General features: G+C 29.8%; 1 protein-coding gene across 1 annotated transcript in view; it reads right to left on the bottom strand.

Annotated features, from left to right (window-relative positions):
- The window catches only part of dpyda (dihydropyrimidine dehydrogenase a), a 277186-nt gene that overhangs the window by 44650 nt on the left and 211228 nt on the right, over positions 1-21308 (bottom strand). The window lies entirely within an intron of this gene.

Raw genomic sequence — 21308 nt, 5'->3', positions numbered from 1 at the left:
CTCTCCTCATTTGGCGCTGGTGTCACTAAAGACAAAGAGCGCGGGCCAGCGCTCTCTCCCACACGCTAAATGACCCTTATTAATGATACGGAGGACTCGCGTTAAAGGAACACGTCTCAGTCCATCTTCTCTGAAGAAGCAAAGTTAATGGCATTTCCATGTATATTACAGAACAGCAGCAAAAACATTAGATGCAAATTCATCCTATGTAACATAAAATAAGAGATATTATGTATTTCAGTATGGTTGGTTTCCATAAAAAATAGCTCAATGGAAAGAAAAATACACAAACAGAGTTTCTTCTAGCCAGTAATGAAATTAAGTGGAAAGCATATGACTTCTATGACTCTTGTTAATGTCTCAGTTTTTCAGAAGAAGATCTCATTTAGATCTCATAAAAATCTCAACTAAGATCTCAACTATGTTTCAAACTGGGGTCAAATTTGCTAAGATACCAAAATTTGAAATCAAAATCAAATTTTTTTAATGCAGTCTCATACAGTGGCATGCAAAAGTTTGGGAACCCCTTGCAGAATCTGTGAAAATGTGAATAATATTACCAAAATAAGAGAGATCATACAAAATGCATTTACTTTTTATTTAGTACTGTCCTGTGTAAGATATTTTACATAAAAGATGTTTACATATAGTCCATAAGACAAAAAATAGCTAAAAATGATTAAAATAACCCTCTTCAAAATTTTGATAACACATGGTTTTTAATACTGTGTGTGGTTACCTGGATGATCTGAGACTGTTTTTTTGTTTTGTGATGGTTGTTCATGAGTCCCTTGTTTGTTCTGAACATTTAAATGATCTCTCTTATTTTGTTCAAATGATTCATATTTTCACATATTCTGCAAGGGGTTTCCAAACTTTCACATGCCACTGTGAGTTTCTCATTAAAGTCTTCAAAGATATCTACTGCAATTATCCCTAGGGTTTAGGATTTGAACAAACACCTAACGTTAAGTATTAGACTTTTTACACCCTCATATTTTACATAAATTAATCTATTCACCTATTTACAAAAAAGGTAACTGCGACTTTTTATCTCACAAATATGACTTTTTCTCAGAATTGCGAGATATAAAAATTTAAAATCTGACTTTTTACGTGATATAAATTCACAATTCTGACTTTGTTTCTCAGAATCGTGTGATATAAACTCGCAATTGCGAGTTATAAAGTCAGAACTGTGAGGTATACATTTTTTTCTCGCGAATGTGAGTTTATATTGCGCAATTCTGACTTTTTTCTCTCGCAATTGCGAGTTTATATCTCGCAATTCTTTTTTTTCATTTTTTTCTCAGAATTGTTAGATATAAAATCGCAATTGCAAGTTATAAAGTCCAGTTTTGAGGGGGAAAAAGGACTGATATGTTCTCAGAATTGTACGTTTATATATTACAATTCTGAGTTAATTGCATGTTATGAAGTCAGAAAAAAAACAATTTTATCTTATAATTAGAATTTTTTTTTCTCAGAATTGCGTGATTTAAATCCGCAGTTCTGACTTTATGACTTGCAATTGCTTATATCATGCAATTCTGAGAAAAAAAGTCAGAATTGTAAGATAAAATTGTTTTTTTTTTTCTCAGAATTGTGAGTTTATATCTTACAATTCTGAGTTAAACGCATGTTATGAAGTCAGAACTGGGAGATAAAAGTCACAATTCTGAGAAAAAAAAATCTCACAATTTAGAATTTTTTTCTCAGAATTGCATGATATAAACTCGCAATTCTGACTTTATAACTCACAATTGTTTATATCAGAATTGCAAATTTATATCATGCAATTCTGAGAAAAACATTTCAGAATTGTAAGATAAAAAAGTTGCGATAACATTTTATTTTTTATTCAGTGGCAGAAACGGGCTTCCAAGGACCTCGTAGATTAATAAGTTAGTTGGTCATAACCAAATGCAGTAAAATAACATTAAACAAACTGAACATATTGCAAAGTCTTTCTGAGACGCATTTTCAGAGACGCATCTGAGACAGCGACCTTGCAATCTAAATGTTCAAATTTAGGTTTGTCCACGCAGTCAGTCTATCTTCAGCAACACCATTCTGTCCACAAGCCAATGAAAAAGATTTGAAAAGCCATGTAATATACTGACACACATTCCAGTCTACTTAGTCAGGGGACACTTAGCAGGTCTGCCAGCTGACATTCAAATCTAATCCAGGGGATTTAAATGGAAGGAGGAACCATATTCTGTGGCCATGCAGGAAGCGCTTCTCAGGAGGAGATACTGACACCTCTAATTGCATTAGAAATGGATGAGCTACTCTCAATGACTGCAGCCTCTCCACAGGTAGAACCCTGTCGCCCCGGTGCTGTTTACAAACACGGGAAAAAATAATTTGCTTTTATGAGACTCCGAAGGAAGAAAGAAATGAAAAAGGAGAAGGGGAGGGCGCAGATTGACAGATGGCGTCAAACTCCTTCACGACCCTCGTTTTCTTATTGGGAAACAACTAGCCTCATTGTTTCCGTATGATGTTCTGTGTTGTCTTGCAGAAACCGTTGGCAGGTCACTGGAGGGTATGTGTTTGCGGGATGGAAGGGGGAAGGAGAAAGCTTCTCATCTTCGGTCAGTCCGAGGCGCTTACTAAAACGCTGCACGTCACACCTGCAATTCCGATGAATAATTCCGAGCACAGACGGATGTACGGAGAAATCAGACAGGACACCGAGGCCTGGAATTTGGCATCATCAAACAAGAAGTAGAAGAAAGGCAATAGGAGGGAAAAAAAATCACGTACAAGGAGAGGCAGTTAGGGAAATACACACAGACCTGACCTATGGTATGATAATGAACATCCTGTCTAACTCCCTCAAGCGTACACACACACACGCAGAGACAGAGAATGCTGGGAATGGTAATTGAAGCTGAGGAAATATACAAGAGCTGTTCATTTGTATCAGAAGAACATAAGTTATTGACGCAGAAGGGCTGCAGAAGGTTTCACCGATCTGGATTTGGCGGCCGAAGCTGAAATGTGGAATCAGATGTGAGAGGAATTAGAAGTCATGGAGAAAGAGACAGAAATGTAGATGAAAAGCAGGAGCTTGAGGGCACGGTGGAGACGTCAAACACACACACCCATCATTAGCATACTGTGTTAATGACTAATGGGTAATGCTCACACAGAACACCGCTGAGCTTCACTGGGTTTGCTGTAAATATTCCTCTTCCATATCTATATATTCAGATTTCCATAATTCATGGAATTTGCTCAGGCTAGTGATGCTTTACTATTAGTATCTGTCGTACTTTTACATTCTTAATCATGATTCTTTTTGGTTATTTTATGGTTAAAAAAAGAAATAAAAAGCCTATAAACGTAAATATAGATACATTTACTTGAGAAGCTAACTTGCATAGGCAATTATAAGTTAACGTATTGTGTTAATTACAATTACAAACTTAGTTTTACTTTAGAAGCAAAATTGCATAAACAATTACAAGTGTTAATTAAAAGTAACCCTAAAATTACATTTACTTGAGAAGCAAAACTGCATAAGCAATTACAACTTACCATACTGTGTTAATTACAAGTAGCCTAACTTAAAAATGTAAGTAATTAAAACTGTGTAAGTAATTACAAGTTAACATTCAATGTTAAATACAAGTAACTCTAAAATAAAATTTTCTTGAGAAGCAAAACTGCATAAGCAACTACAAGTTAATATATTGTGTTAATTACAAGTAGCCTAACTTAAATTTACTTCCAAAGCAAAATTGCATAAACAATTACAAGTAACCATACTGTGTTAATTACAAGTAACCTTAAAATTACATTACCTAAGAAGCAAAACAAGTTTTTTGTCATTTTCTGGTATAAAAAAAGTCTAAATAAAATTATTTAAAACTTAAATATACTGTTGATACATTTACTTGAGAACCAAAACTGCATAAGCAATTACAAGTTAACATACTGTGTTAAATACAAGTAACTCTAAAATGACATTTTCTTGAGAAGCAAAACTGCGTAAGTAACTACAAGTTAACATACTGTGCTAATTACAAGTAGCCCAACTTAAATTTACTTCTGAAGCTAAATTGCATAAACAATTACAAGTAACCATACTGTTAATTACAAGTAACTCTAAAATGACGTTTACTTGAGAAGCAAAACAAATTACCATATGGTGTTAATTACAAATAACCTAAACTTAAACTTACCTGAGAATAAAAATTGCATAAACAATTACAAATAACCATACTGTGTTAATTACAAGTAACCTTAAAATTACATTTACTTGAGAAACAAAACTGCAAAACAAGTTTTTTGTCATTTTCTGGTAAAAAAAATAAGTCTAAATACTTTTTTTTAAACTTAAATACACTGTTGATACATTTACTTGAGAAGCAAAACTGCATAAGCAAATACAAGTTAACATACTGTGTTAAATACAAGTAGCTCTAAAATTAAATTTTCTTGAGAAGCAAAACTGCGTAAGCAACTACAACTTACCATACTGTGTTAATCACAAGTAGTCTAACTTAAATTTACTTCAGAAGCAAAATTGCATGAACAAGTAACCATACTGTGTTAATTACAAGTAAACTTAAAATTAAAAATTACATTTACCTAAGAAGCAAAACAAGTTTTTTGTCATTTTCTGGTAAAAAAAAAAAAAGTCTAAATAAAATTGTTTAAAACTTAAATATACTGTTGATACATTTACTTGAGAACCAAAACTGCGTAAGCAATTACAAGTTAACATACTGTGTTAAATACAAGTAACTCTAAAATTACATTTTCTTGAGAAGCAAAACTGCGTAAGTAACTACAAGTTAACATACTGGGCTAATTACAAGTAGCCTAACTTAAATTTACTTCTGAAGCTTAAATTGCATAAACAATTACAAATAACCATACTGTGTTAATTACAAGTGACCTTACAATTACATTTACTTGAGAAGCAAAACTGCAAAACAAGTTTTTATTTTTAACATTTTCTGGTAAAAAAAAAAAAAAGTCTAAATAAAATGTTTTAAAACTTAAATACACTGTTGATACATTTAGTTGAGAACCAAAACTGTGTAAGCAACTACAAGTTAACATACTGTGTTTAATACAAGTAACTCTAAAATGACATTTTCTTGAGAAGCAAAATTGCGTAAGTAACTACAAGTTAACATACTATGTTAATTACAAGTAGTCTAACTTAAATTTACTTCCGAAGCAAAATTGCATAAACAATTACAAGCTAATACACTTTGTTAATCACAAGTACCCTAAACTTAAATCTACTTGAGAAGCAAAACTGCATAAGCAATTACAAGTTATAGCTTCAAGTTAACTGACACTGTAATGAATTGTTTAGATATCTAAATAGAAAACTAGACAAAAACACTGACTCTAAAAGCAATACTGGTTTCCAAAGAATTAATTAGTCAATTATTTTTGGTTTTGTTTTGTTATGGCCTAGATTTATGCATAAAATGAGGGGAAACATTGGACATATTTCTCAGAACAAAATATATTCTCTGAATATAATTTGAATAAAAAATAATGAAGAAATGCTTCAAGTAAACTGATCTTGAAAAAAAAATTAATAGTAAATTTGTTGCTCTGTGTGGATCAGAATATTTTTATTTAAAATTATTATTCTGGTTTGCTTACAAGTGGCCACACAAAGCCCACATCTGATCACCCTGACGGCCCATCGGCTGTCTTTCCTGACAGTCACATTAGTATAATAAGCAATTTCTATGAATACCTGATTTTGTGTTACAATAATAGCATCAGAAGACGGTGAATGTGTGTCCTTGTTTAAATGTGATGTAATAAAAGACTTAAGATAACTCTGACATTTGGGAAAATGTCATCAGTTCACCTTTTCTCTTTGATGAAATGATGGCATTACATTTACAATTATCCGATTAAACAAAGTAACGTGCCAGAATCTACTGAAAAAAGCAGGGGCCTCAAAACCATCTCAAAAACATCTGCTGACACACTAAAAACTGACATCAAACTGCAAAAAATTACATCTCAAGGTAAGGTTCTAATGCAGGTCACAATGATGCAATATGAATCAAAAAACTGAATTATAAACCTCTTTAACAAAGCATTTTGTATAGAAACAGTTGAAACTGTGAAGCTTTCTATCTGATGGTCATAGAATGATGAATAATTCAGAGATCTGGTCAGCTTGCTGGGCATCTGTGGTCAGTTGAGGCCACTGCATGTTGTGAAATGTGTGTCGACCTCAGCAGAAATGTCCTTTCACAACACCTCTGACAAACACAGTGCTTTCTATAGCTGAAAAACTCACTCAAACAATGATTAATGAATGAGGAAAAGACAAAAAACTATATAAATAAATAAAGAAACATTGTATACTCTACTCTGCAAGTACAAAATTCAAGCAGCGCTTTGCTTCTTGGTACCCTAGCTTGCTTTTAGCTCTAAATGGTTAAAAGGTTTTTGGAGATTTAGAGAAATTAAGCAATTAATCTATTGCTCACCAAAGAATCCTCTGTGGTGAATGGGTGCCGTCAGAATGAGAGTCCAAACAGCTAATAAAAACATCACAGTAATCACATTAATGGACTGCAGTGGATTATTGTGATGTTTTTATCAGCTGTTTGGACTGTCATTCTGACGGCACCCATTCACTGCAGAGGATCCATTTGTGAGCAAGTGATGTAATGCTATTTCTCTAAATCTATTGAAGAAACAAACTCATCTACATCTTGGATAGTCTGAGGGTGTGTACATTTTCAGCAAATTTGAATTTTTGGCTGAACTATTTCTTTAACAGATTCAGTCATTAATAGACTGAATGCCTGAATTAACAAACACAATACAGGTTACTTCAAATAAGAACGCAACCTTTATTATTAAGCTGGATATTAGCAACATAATGTTGCAAAATCTAAAAAGTTGTGGTACAAGTTAATAAACAGTTACCCCTAATCAAAAGCAGGTATTTGTAATTATAAAAACCAGCCCACCAAGTAAGGTACGGGGGTGGATGATGTGCCGTAATTAACGCTTAAACTACTCATTATTACTTTTAGACGTGCAGAGCCATGTACTGTAACCTGTTCTAAATTTCGCACTTATTTAATACTAATCCAATTATGATGCAAATGAGGACAAAGCATGCACTGAAATCACTCACACCGCTGCATAAATAAATCAACACTCATGATGTATTTATAGATCACTGACAAAAAAAAAACACTCCAAAAAAATCTTATTTAATATACACTAATTAATTATTTTTTAATTAATTTTTTAGCAAGGAGCATTCAACTGATTAAAATGGACAGTAAGTTTATAATGCAACTTTTTGCAAAAATGGAAAAACAATAAAAAAAACAATAAAAAAAATGGCTGCATAAATAAATAAATGACCAAAAAAAAAAAAAAAAAAAAAGAAAATTATATATATATATATATATATATATATATATATATATATATAAACTCAAATAAAGCTCATATTTAATATACACTACTGTTTAAACATTTCTTTTAAATAAATTAATTATTTTTATCCAGCAAAGGTGCCAAAAAGTGACAGTAAAGATGTTCATAATTAAAAAACATATATTCTATTTCAAATAAATTCTTGCAAACTTTCAATTAATGATAAAATCCTGAAAACATTAATAATAATAAAATGTAAAAACTTTTTAAAAAATCAAAAAAATATTTTTTTTTTCTATTTAACAAAAAATTGGCTGCATAAATACATCAACACTCATAAATACTGTTTAAACTTTAAAGATAAATAAACAATTTGTATTCAGCAAGGACGCATTAAACTGATTAAAATGTTTTAAAAAATTCAAGCATTTCTAAATGTATTATTTTCTCTTTTATATATTTTACCAACAACTGCAAGTTAATATCTTACGATTTAGACTTTTTTTTTTACTCACAGTTCACAAAAAATAGAATTTTTAGTATCCAGTCACTGAAAAAAAGTAGAAAATTTTTAAAAAAGGCAACTGCAACTTAAAGTTAATTGCAATTTAAAAAACTTTTTTTTAATAAAAATTGGCTGCAAAAATAAATCAGCACTTATGAAGATATATTTATAGACAACAGACAAAAAAAACTACTCAAAAAAAGCTTATATTTAATATACACTATTGCTTAATTTTTTTTAAATAAATGAATTATTTTTATTCAGCAAGGGTTCATCAAACTGATCAAAAGTGACAGTGAAGATTTTCATAATTTAAAAACACGAAAAAAATCTATTTAAAAATAAATTCTTGTAAACTTTTAATTTATGATCAAATCCTGAAAACACTGATAAGAATAAAATGTAAAAACTTTTTTAAAAATCCAAAAACATTTTTTTATTTAACATAAAAACTGGCTGCATAAATAAATCAACACTCATGAATATGATTTAAATTTTAAAATATAAAAATAATAATAATAAATAAATAATTTTTATTCAGCAAGGATGCATTAAACTGATAAAAAAATCAAGCATTTCTAAAAAAAAAAAAATTTAAATATATTTTTTACCCACAATTGCAAGTTATTATCTTACAATTTACACTTTTTAATATCCAGTCACTGAAAAAAGGTAGAAAATTAAAAAAGGCAACTGCGACTTAAACTTAATTGCAATTTAAAAAAACTTTTTTAAAATAAAAATTGGCTGCATAAATAAATCAACCCTTATGAAGATATATTTATAGACAACAGACAACAAAATGAAAATATAAAAAATCCAAAAAAGCTTACATTTAATACACACTACTCTTTATTTATTTTATTTTTTTAAATGATGTCTTTTTATTCAGCAAGGGTGCATTAAATTGATCAAAAGTGACAGTGAAGATGTTTATAATTTAAAAAAAGGAAAGAAAATTAAAATAAATTCTTAAAGTGCCCCTATTATGCCTTTTCAAATATGATATTTCATGTAGTGTGTCATGTAGCTGTATGTGAACATAAACTATCTGCAAAGTTGTGAAGCCGACAGTGCACGACAAATGAAGTTTTTGTCTATCAAAAAAAAGAGTCGGCTCACATTCGCCTAAACGAGTCGTCATCAATTCGAATCTTTTTCTGTTACGGCCACACGTCACGAACTAACACATTTGCGTAATGTCCGCCCACGTTCTATGTCGCGAACAACTTGCCCGCCCACAAACAGTACAATTTTCACGTGGATTACATCATGTCAAGAAGACGCTGTACCCTGCGCTGTGAGAGTAAATTAGTTTTATATGCCCCTCCGAAAGAGTAATCTACAAAGAATGAGTGGTTAACATTCATTTTTTCAACAACACCTCAGCAGTACAATTCCAATCTTGTGTTGTGTTCGCGTCATTTTACTGATGACTGCTTTTCCAATCTTGGGGAGTAACGTTACAACGCGGGATTCACCAAACGCTTGGTTTTAAAAAATGGATCAGTGCCAAGTTTATTTGGACCGGCTTGCTCCTCTGAACTTCTACCTGTAAGTATGATTAATAATTGATGAGTGTATTTTCTAGCGATCGTTCAAAATACGTCTTTGTGTACGTTATGGTGTGTAACAACCCCGCACATGTCTTGGTAACCGGCTAACTTGCGTTTCTGCAGTTCTGTTGTTCAGCTGTGAGTGCAATGTAGTCTAAAAATTGTGATTGATGCAGCTTGACTGTCTGTCTGCCTTATTAGTTTAAGTAATGATAATGATAAACGATGGCTTAACGCAGTGTTATGCATTATACAATGTTGAAGTTCACAACGTAGAGGTGTGCCCGGTTCGCTTACAAAAGCAAATTGCAAGCACTTTTAACAGGTAACATATGACACCCACTGAGAAACGTCCTGCTCCAGTCGTGCTTACGAAACAGTTTCTTGTCTATGTGCCACTTCAACCGTTTCATCGTCAGACTCCGGCTCGAATTGATAGGGTAAAATCGAGGCCATCTTTTCTATGTATTAACAGGTCTCCGCAGCTGTCATTCAGTTATAGCAATGGGCGTTTCGTTTTTGCGCTGTAGCGGTAGACCAATCTAAAAGGACTGCGCCATCTGACCAATCACAGCAGTGAGGGCTCACGGAAAGGAGGGGTTTAGAGAAACTGATTCTTCGAACTGCTTCACACGAGTCGTTTACGAATCATTTAGAAACGGGGTAAAATTAAATCTGATTTTGGAGAAAACTAAAGTGTTTTTTGAACTTGCATACATGTAAACCTGTTTTAAGAGACTAAAACAACAATATTAACTACCTTTAAAATGGCATAATAGGGGCACTTTAAAAACGTTGAATTTATGACAAAATCCTGAAAACATTAATAATAAGAAATATTTCTTGAGCGGCAAATCAGCATATTAGAATGATTTCTGAAGGATCATGTGACACTGAAGACTGGGGTAATGATGCTGAAAATTCAGCTTTGCACCACAGAAATAAATTACATTTTAAAATATTCAATTTCAAGCAATTTTTCAATAATAGTAAAATGATGATATTTCAAAATATTACTGTTTTTCTGTATTTTTTATCAAATAAATGAAGCTTTGGTGAACAGAAGAGACTTTTTTATTTAAAAACATCAACAATCTTCTCAACCCCAAACTTTTGAATGGTAGTGCATTATATTTAATATATTCACTGTAGCTGCACTTTATCGCCCTTACCTGATTTAACCTTATACATTAATTCTCCTATACATTAATTTCAGTCTATGATAAAAGACATCTATTAACATACTGAATACTGCCAAGCTGATGTCAAAATCTCAAGCTCATGTTTCTACATTTCTCTCTGACTCTTTGGTCTCTTTACTGGGTCGATGGACACAAGAGTGATTGACAATCTAATTCAGCGAGTGTGTTATAGATGCCTCTTTTGCCGTGTGTTCTTATCATTAGCAGTTGGCCTATGGTTATGTTCACAGCCCGCTGCCGCTCTCCGCCCATAAGATTTAAGGGCCTGCCCTTTAGAGAATATTTAACATAAAATTGAAATCTTGACAGCGGTGAGAAATCCGTCCTGAGCGAAGCGAATTTAATTAATCAGACCTACTGTACCGTGCTCTGTCCAACACGGCAGGCCGCAAATTAAACAGCCGAGAGCTTCCCGCATCTTTACCGTATCGCCTCCGCTCCGTACAAAGCAAGCGGGAAGTAATGCACTGATCTAGCTAGATGCAAATATGAAGAAAGCAAAAAGGAAAACACAAGCAAACAAACTTGACATATTTCCAAAGAGCCCCTCAACAGAGACGATTCATTCATGACCTCAGCGAGAAGCACATATTCAGAACTGGGACTGTTTTTCTTCTTTATGCGGCGCCGCGTCTGTGTCGAAACTCTCGGAGGATTGTTTAAGTAGTAAACGAAAACTGTGTGTACTCTGAGTGTGAGCTTTTGCATTTGACGGTAATGTGGCTGAACGTACAGCGGGTGACCGCGGCGCTCAAACGTGCCGGCAGACGAGCGGCTTTCTCTCACTGTTATTACAGAAAGATCACGCTTCTGTTACCTTCAGCACAACAAGCACATGGAATGAGGCATTATGGGTATGTTGGGAAAAGATGAGGTGAGATTGCAGCTCCAGGGGTTATAAAGCGCTGCACAGCTGTGCTTCTACTGAGGGTTGAAGGAATAAAATTTCAGTGATAAAATGTGAAAGGAATAGTTCATACATAAATCTGTTACTGTTGACTCATTCTTCGAAATCCATGTGTTTTATTATCTTTTGATAAGCATAAACATTTTTGAATAATCTACTTTTTTCAATTTAAAAGGAAGCTTGATTCCACCACGGAATGAAAAAAATATATAAAAATTTTGCTTTGACATTTTTTTCCTCACAATTGTGGGTTTACTGTATATCTTGATGATGTTGATTTTTTTTCTCAGAATTTTGAGTTCTCACAATTCTGCTTTTTAGTTTCCAGCTATGGGAGAAAAATAAAATAAAATAAAATAAAATAAAATAAAATAAAATAAAATAAAATAAAATAAAATAAAATAAATAAAATAAAATAAAATAAAATAAAATAAAATAAAATAAAATAAAATAGTAAAAGTTTGGAAGCTTGTTTTTGCCATTAAATACAAACATAAAAAATAAATAAAAAATTGTGCATTTTTACTCTTTTTGATTTAGTAAGAGTTCAGTTTTTTTGTTTCCAGCTATGGCAGAAAAATAAAATAGAATAAAACAAAACAAAACAAAACAATATAAAATACAATACAATAAAGTAAAAAAGATGAAAAGTAAAATAAAATAAATATAAAATAAAACAATTATGATTTTTGTGCATTTTCAATTTAGTAAAAGTTTGGAAGGTTGTTTTTGAATAAAAAAAAATGGGTATTTTTACTCTTTTTAATTTTCACAATTTGGACCTTTTTTCCCCTCACGATTGTGGGTTTACTGTATATCTTATGAAATAGATATAATAATAGATTTTTTTTTTTTTATCTCAGAATTTTAGGTTCACATCTCACAATTCAGTTTTTTAGTTTCCAGCCATGGGAGAAAAATAAAATAGAAGATACTAAAATAAAGTAAAATAAAAAATTGCCTTTTTCCCAAATAGTAAAAGAAAAGAGTAAAAATGCAAAACATTTTTTTTTATTCCAAGACAAAAAACAAACTTCCATACTTTTAAACTAAATGCACAATTGTGACAAAAAGTCATAATTATTTTATTTTACTTTTTTTTATTTTACTTCATTATCTTATTTTATTTTACTTTTTGATTAATTTAATTTAATTTAATTTAATTTAATTTAATTTAATTTAATTTAATTTAATTTAATTTAATTTAATTTAATTTAATTTAATTTAATTTAATGTAGTTTAATTTAATTTAATTTAATTTCATAATTTAATTAATTCCCATGGCTGGAAACTAAAAAACTAAATTGCGAGACTTGAACTCAAAATTATGAAAATAAAAGTCAATATCATAAGATATAAAGTAAACCCACAATTGTGAGGGAAAAAAAATGTCCAAAATTTAGTTTTTATTCCATGGCATTTTTACTATTATCTAATTCAGTAAAAGTATGAAAGATTGTTTCTGCAATGGAATAAATAAAAAAATACATAAAATGGTGCATTTTTACTCTTTTTTTAATTTAGTACAAAAATGGAGTTTGTTTCTGCCATGGAATAAAAAAATAAATGTAAAAAAAATTGCATTACAATTGCATTTTTTTCTCTAACAATTGTGGGTTTACCGTATATCTTAAAAGTTTGACTTTTTCCCCCAGAATTCTGAGTTTAGATCTTGCAAAAACTTATTCATTCATTATAGCAGAATGAGTTGCCATTGAAAAACTGATCTCCACAGAAGACAAAGTCACACAGGTGTGTATCAATACCCAGTTGAGTAAACAATGATAGAGTATTCATTTTTGAGTGAACTATTCCTTTAAAGAAGAGGAAAAGAAGTAGAGGGGCATAACTGACACAGTGAGGGTCTCTCATGGGAACAGCGCTACATTCTCTCTCTCTCTCTGAAAATGGGAGGCAGACAGGCAAACACATCCACGGCCACATCCTGCAGCTCTCAAAGGGGCCCTGATTCCACCCACTCCATGACACTGTGCTAATGCACTCTCAGGAAGGTCAATACTCACACAAACACACACACGTACACACGTCTCAGCGCGCCGCTCGGCTATTGAAAGGAACCTCCCAGAGCACTTTTAATTGTCAGGCGCTACAAGCCACATACAGACACGCTGGAGTGAATCTAAAATCCATTAAATGGAAAATTTGAGTTGCAAAAAGTGAGGCTATTTTTATAACTTTACTTTGGTAGGTCAACAGGACCAAAGGACGAGAACTTCAATTTTAAGTCCAACAACATAACTTCATTTTATGTTTTGTGGCTGTGTGGGAATATTAAATATTATACTATAGGGCTTTCAAAAAGGTTTTCTAATTGAAAATGTTATGCTGGAAAATTAATACAATTCAATTTAAAACAATTCTTTGTTAAGAAAAATATACTAGCGTGCTGCAGCAATAAGTTAACACATAAAACAATAAACAAAATTTTAAAAATTGAATTATTAAATAAGGCAAAATAAAAGCAAACTAAATAATAAAAAAATAACATTCTCAATTTTTTTAAATAAAACAAATAACAGCAAGCAAAAAACAAAACAAATTAATAATAAAAAAATAATAAAATTAAAAAACTTTAAAACGTAACTTTAAAAGTAAAATAAAGAATTAAAAAATTAACATTCTTACATTTCTAAAACGAAACAAAACAAATAAAAGCAAGCTAAAACAAACAAATAATAAAATAAAATAAAATAAAACAAAAGCAAGCTTTTTTATAAAAAAAAAACAAAACAAATGAATAATAACAAAAAATAAAATAATAAATAAATAAATAAATAACCTAAACATTCACACGTGGTTCTACAAAAAATAAAATAATTAAACAATAAGATAAAATAAAAGTAATATAAAAAATATAACAATAGAACATTCTTACATTTCTAAAAAATAAATCAAAGTAAATAAAATAAATTAAAAGCAAGCTAAAAAACTATAAATAAAATAACATAAAACTATAAAATAACATAAAATATTTTTTAGCTACCTAAAAAAATTCCATAAACACTCACACATGATTCTAAAATAAAATTAATTAAAATTAAATAAAATGAGAGAGAATAAAAGAAAACTAAAACAATAAAAAACTGAACACTTATTTTTCTAAAACAAAACAAAAAACAAAACAAATGCAAGATTTTTTATTTTTCTTTAAAAAAAACCTAATGATTAAAATAAAATAAAATAAAAAACCCTAAACAATTACATGGTTCTACAATAAATTAAAATAAATAAATAAATAAAATAAAAACCCTAAATACTTACACACAGTTCTACAATAAAATAATTTAAAATTTTGGTAAAAGCAAAAAAAGCAAAAAAAAAAAAAAAAAAAAAAAGAATAAATCTAAATTAACATTCTCAAACATTTTTTAAAACAAAACAAACCAAAGCAAAACAAATAAAAGCAAGCTAAAAAAAAACTCACACATGGTTTTAAAATAAAATAAAATAAAATAAAAATAACCAAAAATAAAAATGAACACTCATGTTTCTACTGCTTTTTCTTTTTCTTAAAAACACAGTTCTAAAATAAAATAAATAAATAAATAAATAAATAAAAGCTAAAAAAAAAAACCTAAACACTCCAACATGGTTCTACAATAAATTAAAATAATGAAATAATAAGATAAAAGAAAAGCAAACTATGGAATAAAAAAATTGAACACTCTTGTTTCTAAAACAATACAAAAGCAAACCTTTTTTAACACAAAATGAAATTAAATAATTATAAAGCTAAGGAAAAAAAACTCTCACACATGATTCTAAAATAAAATAAAATAAAATAAAATAAAATAAAATAAAATAAAATAAAATAAAATAAAATAAAATAATTAAAAAAGAAGACTGACGAGCAGCTGTAAAGAAACAAACTATAACTAACCCTTACCAAAATGGATCCAAGTACAAACAAACAGTAGCACAAATTCTAACACAAATATTTCTGTTGTATGCTAGCACTGTACTATAATACACTCCACTGTACAGTACAGTACAGTACAATACAACACTAACAAGGCCTACGTTTTGTCTGAAAAGCAGAGAAACAGAATTTTGGATGAATATTTCATGCTGCCTTTCTCTAACTTTGAGTCGTTTTCAGCACAGCGTTTGTTTTTCTAATGCATCATTTGTCTTTGCCATCCATTCAGCCAGACAAAAAAAAAACGAAACATGCTTTTCCGAAGTAGATTAGTTTTCCATGTCTATTTACACAGAACTGCACTTCAAAAAAGCAGTGTGTTCTGTCAGACGAGCACTAAATGTAAATGTGAGAGTGTTAGTTGTGTGTTGCGCTTAAGAAGTGTGGCAAGATGTCTGTGAAATAAAAGTCAGAGCCTGAGATCTCACAGGTATACGATCACTATCAGCTGTTAACACACACACACACACACACACTAAAAAACTGATACTCTAAAGTGTGTATGTGTGTCTCTTCCTGCGAGGACAATGTGTGTTTACACAAATGGGTTAAATAACTACAATCACTACAGATAAGAGGTGGTTATTCAGCTCAAAAACAGCATGCGAACCGCAGCTCTTCATCCTGAAGCTTAAGTCTGATCTTACGCTTTGAGGTCTTCGCTGCAGGTAGGACAAAATAACTACACATAAAATCACTTTCGGCTAACTTACTCGCTTAGATCAACACTATACAATACAGCTCTTCCAGACACACACAATTTTTTCTGGTGATACCAAGCTGACTGCTTCATAATACTTAGAGCTTTTATGTCTCCACTTCTTATATACAATGCTATAACGGTCTGCTCACTAAAAAATCCTCTGGAGTGAATGGGTGCCGTCAGAATGAGAGTCCAAACAGCTGATACAAACATCACAGAAGTTCACAAGTAATCCACACCACTCCAGTCTATCAATTAATGTCTTGTGAAGTCAAAAGCTGTGTGTTTGTAATAAACAAATTCATTATTAGGAGATTTTTAGCTTCCAGGTAAAACACAAATCTAGTCTCATCTGAATCAGGAGAGAAATGTGCACAGTTTACAAGACAAAACTGTTCTAAACAAACATGTTTGTGGATATTGACAACAGTTGTGAAAGAACAATTAGCTGTTAGCTATCTCTCATTTTGACGGCACCCATTCACTGCATAGGATCCATTGGTGAGTGAGTGATGTAATGCTAAATTTCCCCAAATCTGTTCTTATGAAGAAACAAACTCATCTACATCTTGAATGAATTTAAATGTTCAGCAGTTTTTCATTGTTGGGTGAACGATTCCTTTTGAAGTGAACACAAAATCCATTTTATTTCCATAAACTGGCGCATTTTAGAGTCACAATGGCTGTTTACTCTTTTTTTTTTTTTCCAGAAATTGGGGGAAAATCTATTTAATAGAGGCATCAGTATTAGTATTGATGAAGCTGTCCTTCATAGTAAAGTAAAAGTAAACAAATAATATAAGAAATATTAAAATAACAAATATTTTAAATACCAGATATATTTTAAAACAATGTCTTGATGTTGTAATTTAGAGATTCAGTGTGAAAATATATTTAGAATTTTAATGTTAGATATAATTAATCACAATAAATTAAAGAAATCTTTGCAATTAATTGGTTTTATATTAATTATTATTAATTTTTAAATGCAACTGTAAGCCATTTTATGTGAGATTATATTATATTTTATTATAAAATAAAATAAAAGCAAGCTAAAAAAAACAAAAAAATAAAATTAAATAAATGCAAACTAAAGAATAAAAATATATATATCAAACACTCACACAATTCTAAAATGAAACAAATAAAAGCAAGGTAAAAATAATAAAATAAAATAAAAACAAACACTCACACATGGTTGTACAATAAAATAAATTATTAAATAAAAAGATAAAATAAAAGCAAACCAAGGAATAAAAAAAATCAACACTTATGTTTCTAAAACTAAACAAAAGAAAGCTTTAATAAACACTAAATATTTAAAATTATATGTCTATGTTGTTGTAATTTGAAGATTCCGTGTGGAAATACATTTATAATTTTAATGTTAGATTAAATTAATCATAATGAATTACAGAAATCTTTGTAATTTATTAGTTTATTATTTTTTTTAAATTGTAAGCCCTTTTATGTCATATTATATTATATAAAAAATATAATAAAAGCAAGCTTTAAAAAATCTAAACACTCACACAATAAAATAAAATAAATTAAGACAAAATAAAAGTAAACTAAAGAACAAAAAACAAATATTAAAAACGCTCACAGTTCTAAAACAAAATAAATTAAAGCAAGCTAAAAATAAAATAAAATAAAAGCAAGCTAAAAAAAACAAACACACACATGATTGTACAATACAATACAATACAATAAAATATAAAATATCACGTATGTTTCTAAAACTAAATAAAAGCAAGCTTTACTGAATACTTAATTTTTTTTTAAATATTTGCAATTAATTGGTTTTATATTAATTGTTTTTTTTTAATAATTTATAAATATTCAACTGTAAGCCCTTTTATGTGATATAATATTAGAAATAAAATAAAATCTACCTACAAAAATTCTATAAACACTCACACATGGTTCTAAAATAAAATGAAATAAAATAAAAAAGTTGGGGCGCCAGATTGACCATGACCACCTCAATTTAAATGGACAGTTCACTCAAAATGAAAAACTCTGTCACTAATAAATCACTCTCATGTCGTTCCAAACCCGTAAGACATTCATTCGTCTTCAAAACACAATTATGATATTTTGGATAAAATCCTAGAGCCTTTCGACCCTGCATAGACAGCAACACAACTGACATGTTCAAGGACCAGAAAGGTAGTAAGGACATCATTAAAATAGTCCACATGTGTGGTTCAACCGCAATGTTATGATATATATGTTATATGTTGTGCGTGTGGGTGTTCATACACTCCTAGTAAAAAAAGGTACAAAAGCTGGCACTGGGGAAGCATCCTTTCAAAAGGTACAAATATGCACCATTTAGGTACTAAATATGTACACTTTAGGTACTATTATTTACATCTAAGGTACTTACATACACCCTTTAGGAGTAAATAAAGTACAAAGATGTACCTTTTAAAAGGGTCCCGATCTAGTAACAGCTTTTGTACCTTTTTTTCCCTGAGAGTGCATGTTAATGAGCTCCTGGTTGTGCAGACACAGTTTGGAGTAGACAGATTTTGTCTGCACAGAACCTCAAACTGTTTCCACAAGAGCAAATGAGTTTTTCGGCAAGACGTCCCCTTTAAAATTAAGCACTGCGGCTAAAGCCCTGGTGAACAACAGTACATCATAGGTATATTTGTTTCCAGGCTGTTGGCAGCGTCAGTGCTGGCAACTAGCGGGCCTGCAGGCAGAGCGGAGGGTGATGGATGTTTTGGTGGGTGGAGCCGGGGAGACCCTTGCAGGCCGGGGCCGGCTCGGCTCCTGAGGGATATCATCGAGCTGCAAACTGCCACAGATTAAATGGGGAAAAGATGACATTGAGTAGTTCTGCTTACATAAAATACTGCTGCAATAGTTTCACGATTAATTTTTAATGTTGCACCTCAGCTAGCCCTGTACCTATCTCTAAACCAATGCACCTTTTTTCCTGGTTTTCAGGATTGTATGAGAAAGAAGTAGAGAGAGAGGTGTGGATAGAGAAGGCCAGCAGATAAGAAAGACTCTGGCCCTTGTCAATCTGTCCAAACACACACACACACACGCAAACAAACACACACACACACACACACACACACACACACACACACACACACACACACACACACACATACATACACATACACATACAATGAAAGAAGGCCTCATAAATGGCATTAACTATGCAACAGCACAGTGATACAGTACAGAGAACAACTGCATTCACATGAATTATTGAGGAAGCGAATGAACACACCGCTGGTCTGAGAATATATCCCTAAAGAGCGGTGTGTGTGTGTGTGTGTGTGTGTGTGTGTGTGTGTGTGTGTGTGTGTCTGTGTGTGTCTGTGTGTGAGAGAGAGAGAAAGAAAGAGAGAACATAAGCCATAAAACATGCTATAATGAATGCATGACACTTGATACTTGATCACACTCTTATCAGCATGTTTCTGTGAAATATAAGATAATCAAACAATAAATAAAGAACAATAATGAAAAAATTAGATTAGATTTTTTCTTTGGTAAATACGATACGTTATGATACAATATGATGGGAAACGGTTAGGGCTTTTAATTTCAAAATTAAAATAAAATAAAAGTGAGCTAAGGAAAAAAATATCAAACAGTTCTAAAATAAATAATGAAAATCTTAAAAAAAAAAAACAATTCGGCAGCAAATAGTAAACACATAAACAATAATTAAAATTAAAAGTAAAAAAAAAAAATACATAAATGAAATAAACTATGAACTATGAGCTATGAACAAGAGCTATAAAACAAAATTAATTTCTATGCTACCATAATGTGATACGATACTGTCAGGGCTAAATAGGTTTTATATTTAAAATTGTTAACTGAATAAATGACAATGCCAACGCTGATTAAGCTAAAAATTTAATTAAATTAAAAACAAAATTCAAATTTAAAAATGTAAAAAAAAAAAATCAAAAAAAAAAATCAAATACACAGGTAAAATAAAAAAGAAAATTAAATCAAATTTAGAAAATATACCACGACACTGCTAGGTAATAAAAAATAAATAAAATAAGTAATAAAAAATAAATTAAATTCATTTAAAAAATCTAATAAAATAAAATACAAAGATATATATATATATATATATATATATATATATATATATATATATATATATATATATATATATATATATATATAAAGAAATAAAATGAAATAAAATAATTTCTTCAGAAAATACGCAATGTTAATTAAACAGTAATTAAAATTAAAAGAAAAAATAAAAGAAAAAATGAAATTATATTAATTAAAGTTTTAAATAATATTAAATTTAATTACAAATAAAATAAAATAAATTAAATAAAAATATCAAAATAATAAATAAAATAAAATAAAACATTTCTTCAGATATTTCTGTAGAAAATATAACACAACACAATATGATATGACACTGCTAGGGCAGCAATAAAAAAAGAAATAAAATAAAATTAATTTTAAAAAATCTAATAAAATTAAATACAAATACATTAAATAAAAAAAAGAAATAAAATGAATCAAAATAATTTCTTCAAAAAATCATTTTAATTCTGTCTATTAAACAGTAATAAAAATTTTAAATTAAAATGGTTTTAAAATAAAATAAAAAAGAAATTATATTAAATTAAATAAAAAATAACATAAAATAAATAAATTAAATAAAAAATAACATTAAAATAAATAAATTAAATAGTAAAATTAAATCTACAAAAAAATAAAAAATAAAATATAAAAAAATTAATATGATTAAATTAAATTAAAAAATAAACTGAATTAAATAAAATAAAATAATTTCTTCAGAAAATATACTACGACAATATGATATGATACTATGAGGGCTTTTAAAATAGGGTTTATATTTAAAATTGTTAATTAAAGAAATGTCAATGTTGATTAAACAGTAATTAAATTTCAAAAACAAAATTAAATTTAAATTTTTTAAAAAAAATCAAATACACAGTTAAAATAAAAATTAATTAATTAATAAAATTGAATTAAATAAAACTAAAAATACAATTACAATTCTTCTGAAAATATAATACAACACAATATATGATACTGTTAGAGCTTTCAAATAGGCTT

Source organism: Garra rufa, chromosome 24 (assembly GCF_049309525.1).
Source record: "Garra rufa chromosome 24, GarRuf1.0, whole genome shotgun sequence".
Classification (NCBI taxonomy): Eukaryota; Metazoa; Chordata; class Actinopteri; order Cypriniformes; family Cyprinidae; genus Garra; species Garra rufa.
This window is presented reverse-complemented; position numbering and strand designations above follow the sequence as displayed.